Genomic DNA, 8,242 nt, shown 5'->3' with positions numbered 1-8,242 from the left:
GGCCTACTCCTGTTCCTAATTCTTATGTTCTTATGAATATACAGAAGGTCAAACAGTATCGGGGAGCAAAGCAAAGTTAATGTTTCAGGTCGATGAGGGTTCCTCAAAACGTGTATATAGTTTGGTGCAGTACGGAGCAGCTGTTTAAATGTGGAGCAGATAAGACACGGATGAGATTACCGGTCAATGCCGATCCCCCGGTTGTATTAATAAATTTCTCGAAAAAAATTAAATGAACACATTGACATGAAAAGCGGTTCAAAGAAAACTCACATTTTTGGGTTTCAGTTCGTCATATCTCAATCTGTCACGCTGCTCTGTTTGCTTGTGCATCCCGGTGCTGTATATATGCCAAGGCTGGTACTACATTCATACTTAAGCAGTTCCGTTGTCGGTTTTCTATGAAACAAAAGATAATTGCCCCAATTGCTCAATGCTGCAACAGAATATACCTAAAAATCCACCTTTGATCTATCGGCATTGCTCGAGCCCGACGCTGGGCGGTTTGTGTGTCTCTTATTTCACCCGGTGTAGGATTATTGTACAAACAAGATGACTACTTCATTGTCCGAGGAATGGATCGCAAGGATGTGCGCATCACCAGTGCCATGGCAGGAACTGATGAATGTTGGACTGACCACTATCTAAGCCACTCTGGCATTTAAATTAATGTAGAAACATAATCGCAGCAGCCACTGAATAGCTGCTGCAGTAAAAGCAACGCAGGAGCATTGAGAAACCCTGATAAGAAAGCTCTATTCTGAAATCGCAACACAACAAACTGACGATTTCCAGTCAACAGCAAACACCGACTGTCCACAGAGCCTGGTCTGCCCTAAAGGTCTCCATAATTATCATCTGTTAAGAGACGCTTGCTTAAATCCATCAGGAACCATCAAGACTGGTGAGATGAGAATGACCAAGAGATCCAGGAGCTAATAAAGCACAAATGCGAGGCATTTTTGAAACGAAAACAGCAGCACAACTGGATGGCAAGAAAGCAGCTCTTTCGACGTCTGAACACCGAGGTCCAAGATAAAACTCGCCTTATAATAACAGGTGATGGGTGGATATAGTGTAGGCGATCCTGCAATGAATTGACAAACACGACGTGCATGGATTCTTTAGCACATTCAAGACCACCTACGGTGCAAGCAGCCACGTTTTTACCCCACTGAGGCCAAGGATGTAGAGGTGGTTATCATGGACAGAGACGCAATCAGTGCCCGCTGGATAGAGTACATCGATATACCCCAAAACGACATAATGTCTTCGATGTGAATGTCCTCATTTGCATCCCACACCATACTACACGCCACCACCTCAGCACAAAACCAACCCGGCATGAGGTTGAAAAGGCCATCTGATAATTAAAGATCAAAAAGGCCACAGGAGCAGCTGGAATGCCAGCCGATGAACTTAAGCATGGCTAAGCAGCAATGTTGGCACTATTCCATGCACTCAATACTCTTACTTGGAAGGAGGTGAGCATGCCAGTGGACCTCAGAGAAGCTATAATCGTGAACCTCTTCAAGAATGGCGACATTTCTGATGGCAGTAATTAAATAGGAGTTCCCCTGCTGTCTGCCACATGAAAAATTATCACAATAATCCTCCACAATCATCTTCCCGCATTGGCTAAAGAGTTCCTCCCAGAATCGTAAAACATATTCCGCCCACTGAGCGCGACAGTCGCCATGATCTTCACCACACGTCAAACTCAAGAAAAATGCAGAGGGCAGCATCCACCTATATAAGTTGCATTTTTTGAACAAACAATGGCCTCCGATACCCTCAACCCTGAGGGATTATGGAGCGTCCTTCTCTAATTCGGCTGCCCTCAAAAGATTTTCACCATCCTTCGCCTCCTTCACGATGACATGCAAGCCTTGATCATGACAAACGGATCCACCAGATACTCAATACCCATGCGAACCGCGGTCAAGCAAGGCTGTGTCGCCATCATAACGCTCTTCTCGCTCTTCCTTTCTGCAATGATGCTTCTCACCCTCATTAAGCTCGCCACTTTATTTGAGCTAATTTGCAGAATTAACGGGAAATTGTTCAACCTGCATTGCCTCCAGTCTGGATCCAAGGTCGCACAATCCTCTGTTATTGAATTACAGGACGCAGACAGTGGGAGGTCTAACTCTAAACCATCGTCAACCACTTCACCAAAGCGTACGAGGGTTTGGGCATTAAATAAAACATCCGTAAGGCAAAGGTTTTCTACCAAGCTGCCCTTGCCGCACAATACACCATACCCACCCCCGCGATTATCAAGTTCCATGACGAGGCCTTGGACAAGGTGAAATATTTTCCATACCTGAGCTGCCTACTTTCAACGTCCAACACCGCCTTCCGTTTGAAAGTGCAACCTTCGCTTGCCTGAGGAAGAGAGTGTTCGAACACCAGGGCGTCAAACCCGGCATCAAGCTCATTGTCTACAGAGGAATAGTCAACCCGCCCTGCTGTATGCTTCAGATTCGTGGACTATGTAAAGTAGGCAACTCATAGTACTGGAGAAGTAACACCAACGCTTGCGCAGCAAGATCCAAAAATATATTGGTTCAATTGAACCTTCAACGTCAGTGTTCGAGTTCAGACCAACATTCCCATCATCGAAACATTGACCACCCTTCATCAACTCCGATGGCCGGGCGACATCGCCCACATGCCCGATACTGAACTCCCAAAACAAGGGCTCGACTCAGAGATCCAGCACGGCATGCGAGTCCTTGCAGGGCAGAGGAGAAGCTTCAAGGACTCACTCAAAGCCTCCTTGAAAAATTGCAACAACCCCACCGCTATCTGGGATTCTGCAGCACAAGACATTTCAAGAGTGGAGGAGAAGCATCTGTGAAGGCAGGGAACACCTCGAGTCTGTTCGTTGGGAGCATGCAGATGCCAAGGACAAACAGCGGAAGGAGCCCAAGACAATAGATGCACCCCACCCATCCGGCCCTAAAACCAACATCAGCCTCACCTGTGACAGAGTCTGTAGTACCGCATTGTTCTCAACAGACAACTGTGAACTCATATTTGAGTGGAAGCAAGACATCCTTGACTCCGAATGCGTGCATAAGAGAAGACAAACAAGGTAAGATCTAAATGCACAGAAACATTCAAGGATAGGATATATAACCATACGAGGCAGTTACGTTGAATGAGTTCGATGAAGATGGGTGGAAGGAAAATCTTGTGGAGCATAAACACAAGCATTGACCTGATTGGCCGAATGGAAGATTATGTACTCTAAATACATTGTATAACGTGTTGAACATCAGTATGCATTTGAATCTCTTTATGTGAATGCACACAGCATTCATAACAAATTTGCTGAACTGTCGGCACGAATATGTTGCAGTCCATTATTGAAGAAGCAATAGCAGAACATTTGGAAAGACATAATTCGGTCAGGCAGAGTCAGCATGTTTTTTGAAAGGGAATTGATGTTTGACAAAGTTGCTGTAATTCTTTGAGGAAGTAACGTGCAGGATGGTTAAAGGGGAACCAGTCGATGTGGTGTATTTGTATAACAGAAGGCATTTCACAAGGTTCCTCATAAAAGCTTACTGCACAAGATAAAAGTTCAAAGGATTGGGGTTAATATATTAGCTTAGATAGCGTGTTGGCTAATGAATAGAAAACAAAGTGTCGGTATAAATGGTTCATTCTCGGGTTGGCAATCAGTAATTTTTGGGTGCCGCAGGGATTAGTGCTTGGACCAGACTATTTACAATCTATATTAACGACATGGATGAAGCGGCCGAGTATAACGTCGACAAATTTGGTGACGATACAAATATTGGTGGAGAAGCAATGCATGAGGACAACATAAAAAACCTGCAAAAGCACATAGACAGGCTAAGTGAGTGGGAAAACATTTGGAAGGTGGAGTAAAATGTTGGACCGTGTGAGGTCTGCATGTTGGCAGAAAAAAATCAAAGAACAAGTTATTTTTAAATGCAGATAAATTTCAAAATGATGCTGTAGAGCGGGGCCTGGGGATCCTGGTGCATTAAATACAAAGTTTAGTATGCAGGTAGCAGCAAGTGATAAGGAAGGACAAGGGAATCTTGGCCTTCATTGAAATGGGGATGGAGGATAAAAGCAGGGATGTCTTGCTGCAGTAGGACAGGGTATTGGTGAGCACACGTGGAACCCTGCTTACAGTTTTGGTTTTCAAATTTACAAAAGAATATACTTGCTTTGGATGCAGTTCAGAGAAGGTTCACTAGGTTCATTCCGCTGAATGTTACAAGGAAAGTTTGATTGGTTTGTCCTCTTCTCATTGGAATTCAGATGATTCAGAGGTTGATCTTACCGAAACGTATACCATTATGAGGAGTGTTGACAAGGTTGATGCAGAGGCGCTATTTCCACTGATAGTGGAGATTGAACTAGAGGGCATAATCTTAGAATAAGGGGCCGCCCATTTAAAACTGGAACAAGAACGAATTACTACTCCTAGATTGCTGTAAAGCTGTGGAATTCGTGGCTCAGAGAACTTTGGAGGCTGGGTCATTGCATGCATTTAAATCAGAGATAGACAGTTTCTTAACCGATAAGGGCATAATGGGTTATGGGGAGCTGTCAGAGAAATACACCTGTGTACATACGGGTCGAGAGGCCTTATGGCCTGCTCCTGCTCCTATTTCTTATGTTATTATTATATTTCCAATATACGTCACCCATACCTAATTCTGACACATTACTGCAATTGGAGGGATTCATCCTCTCCATATGCTCTCCCCGATACTTACGTTTCACTGACGTTCCAATAGACAACGCATATTTCGCAAGATCGGATTGTTTCATTCTATGAATACAATCGCTGAACACTCAGTCCCCAGTCACTTTCTAATATACACAGCTCATGACCCGATATTGATTCATTTTTCATATGGAAGGGATTTCTCTCGTGAATATACTCCGTAATATATAATACACCTTATATATCCAAAATACTCAGCCAATGGCCAATAATGACATTACTGTAATGGAAGAGTTTTACCTTGTCAATATTCGCCCATTTAGTGACTCGCTAAAATGGGTGGTAGTAGGGCGGTAAAGAAACAAATGATGGTCCAGGTCAGGTGTTCGTGTGAAAAGCAGAACCATTAGCAGCATCTGCTGTCCGAGAGAACGGGAGCACTGGTTCGGATGCGATTTGTTGAATTTACATTTGAGTTCGGAAGGTTGTAAAGTGCCTACATGTTTACTCAATTGGTTGGTTAGAACGTTGCTCCTGTGAAGCTCTGTCTTTCGAAAAATGTGGGAATGAAAGCCAAATTCACTGGCTTTTAATGTAACGTTAATCTTTTCTGCAAAGCCGATCGGCTGTGAGAAGGTGATTTTTGACGAAACCATAGTGACGACAATGTGGGATTTTCACCCAGGATCTGTCCCAGCTCAACCCTGAAAATGTTAACGCGAGATGAAATCGCTGGACCGCAGATTCTCCGATATAAAACAACGAAACTCATTACGCATTGAAATCTAATTAACTGAAAGTGAAGAAGAAAGATTTTCCTTCCACCTTGCCTGTGCTGTTTCCCTGCGAATGGTATCGAATTAGTCCCACTCACCGTAATCCGACAAATGTTTCCCATTAATGCACACATTTATAATTTTTGACGTGAAATGAGCTGAGTGCTGCATACTTAGAGCAAAAGCTTAATTTGGCCATGAAGATTACAGTGATTAAAAAAACAAACAGAGGCATGAAATGTTCACGATGATTATATTCGAATCCGCGCATATAGCGCACAATTGATTGGAATATTCTTCGCCTCAAGCACTCTGCTACCTCATATTGCTGGAACATTGTAACCAATCATTCTGCTTTCTGCTTTTTGAATCCAAACAGAAATTCCCAGCGCCAAACTGAACTCACCGCTTGTGCACCCAGTTGCAAAAATGTTGAAAATTAACAATCAGCCTCTGTCAGTAGAAGGCCTTACGTTACTTCAGGTGAAAGAGCGCCAGAAATGATCGGTTTTGAAACAGATTCAGAACAGTGGAAAAAAGTTTCACACGGTAAATTAAACGACTAACATCGGACTTCGTATGCATCGAAGTCAGGCGCCTTTTCCATTCGCCCACGGAGCCAGTGCAGCCGCCACAATAATTATTTGGGGAGAATTGTAAGCAAAGGGCTATTGTTTCAGGAAGGCAGAAAAAGTTCAGGCAAGAGGCGCGTTTGAATGAGTAAATATGTTTCTGCCGCCAACAAAAGAATATTTATTTCATATAGAAAAGGTTGATGTTTTGCTATGATCCATCAGCAGATAAAAGGCAAACTCTGCCATGACTCGGATTCGAACCGAGGTTCCTGCGGCCACAACGCAGTGTACTAACCACTATACGATCACGGCGCCCCACATCAGCTCCGGTATTTCGACCCTGATCACAGCAAAGCCACACACAGCACTGTTTAGAAAACATGTTTTTATTTGATGAGGCCAAACTTAGCCCTGACAAATTATGTCAGCGGTGGGATTTGACCGACAACCTGCAGCGAATAGAGCGTTAATCCAGAATAGGAGTGACTACAGCCGCAGTTACGTTTAAAAGGATTGTTCCCCTTTCACACGGAAATAAATTCGTCCATTTTGCGTTGTAAAAAAAAAAGCCTGGTTCCCGCTGGGAGTTGAATGCAGGTTTCTCCTTTGTAAAGAAAGCGCTTTGATCAGCGAAGCCACGGGGCCAAATACACCACGACCGACTTCCCTCCACTGAATGCTATCAATCAGATTGCTGTCACTGCCTTTTGGACTCTGAAGCCGTTTTGGATCTAACCACCTCCCTTGTCTATTCCGCCATGTGTGCCGATGCTATCTCTCGCTGCGTAAATCACAGCTTCAATCTGTGGGTTGATGCCGAATGATTTCCAGTGTTTGTTTTGAACATGAACTAAATGTGAACAAAACAACATAAGGAATATGAGCAGGAGTAGGCAATATGGTCATTCGAGCCTGCTCTGACATTCAATAAGATCATGGCTGACACGATCATGGAATCAGCTCTACTTCAATGCCCGATCCTTTAATCCAGTATCGCTCGAAAATCTGTCCATCATTGCCTTAAATATATTCAATGACCCAGCCTCCAATAATTCCAGGCATTTATAAGTCCCTGAGAGAAGAAATGTCTCCACATCTCAGTTTGAAATGGGCGGCCCCTTATTCTGAGTGTATCAGCCAAACTACTTTTGAAACTGGGCAACTAATCAGCAAAAATTCATAACAAGATGTTATTTATTGTGATGAGGCAAATACAATATTCGGACTCGCAAGAATTAGCTTCAATTACGTGCAAAACGAATCTGTGACACCAACGCGATTCCAACTGCCCTAATATTAATTGGGATATAATTAATGTGACAGGTATTGAGCATGAATACTTCCTAAAACATATTCAGGAGAATGTGTTTTTCATCCAGTATGTAGCAAGCCCAACAAAGGTTCTGGACTTAGAGTGAGGGAATGAAGCTGGGCAGGTGGTAGGAGTATCAATTTGACAACATTTTGCTGCGAATGATCATAATTCAGTTAGATATTGTGTAGTTGCGGAAAAGGAAAAAGATAGACCAGGAATAAAAAGTTTCATTCGGGGGGGGAACCAGTTTTACTGAGCTGAGTTATGATTTAGCCAAAGTCGACTGGAAACAACTGTTGAAGGTAAATCAGTTTCATAGCAGTGGGAGGCCTTTAAGGAGGAGAACTTGATGGTACAGAGCAAGTATGTTCCCTTAAAGAAAAAGAGTGGGAATAATAAATCTAAAGCCCCAGGAATTAAAGTGGCATACAGGGTAGTTAAAGCAAAAGGGGAGGCTTTTGATAGCACCAAGGGCTCAAATCTGCAGAAACCCGAGCGGAGTACAGAAAGTGTGGCGGTAAAATTTAAAATGGAAGTTTGGAAAGCAAAGAGAGAGCAGGAAAAATTGTTTGTATGTAAAATCAATGAATCACAGAACATGTTTTATATGTACATTAATGCAAGACATTATCTAAAGGAAGAGTCAGGCCTATTAGAGATTGTGAAGGTAAATTTTACGTGAAGTTCGATGGCCTGGAAATAGTTCTTCCTGACTAAAGTTCATCTGTTTTCAGAAAAGGGAGTGGCGATGCCACATTGCATTCAGGTGGAAGAGTGTGAAATATTAGATGAAAGATATATAGTGAGATTGGAATTATTTAGGAACGTAGCAGCAATGAATGTGGATATCTCCCCAGGC

At 43.1% G+C, this 8,242-nt stretch overlaps 1 non-coding gene across 1 annotated transcript; it reads right to left on the bottom strand.

Annotated features, from left to right (window-relative positions):
* Nucleotides 1–6,308: 6,308 nt before the first annotated feature.
* trnah-gug (transfer RNA histidin (anticodon GUG)) lies at nucleotides 6,309–6,380 on the bottom strand. Its single transcript has one exon. It is a non-coding gene; the product is annotated as a tRNA-His (tRNA).
* Nucleotides 6,381–8,242: the final 1,862 nt, after the last annotated feature.

Source organism: Pristiophorus japonicus, unplaced genomic scaffold, assembly GCF_044704955.1.
Source record: "Pristiophorus japonicus isolate sPriJap1 unplaced genomic scaffold, sPriJap1.hap1 HAP1_SCAFFOLD_35, whole genome shotgun sequence".
NCBI lineage: Eukaryota > Metazoa > Chordata > Chondrichthyes > Pristiophoridae > Pristiophorus > Pristiophorus japonicus.
This window is presented reverse-complemented; position numbering and strand designations above follow the sequence as displayed.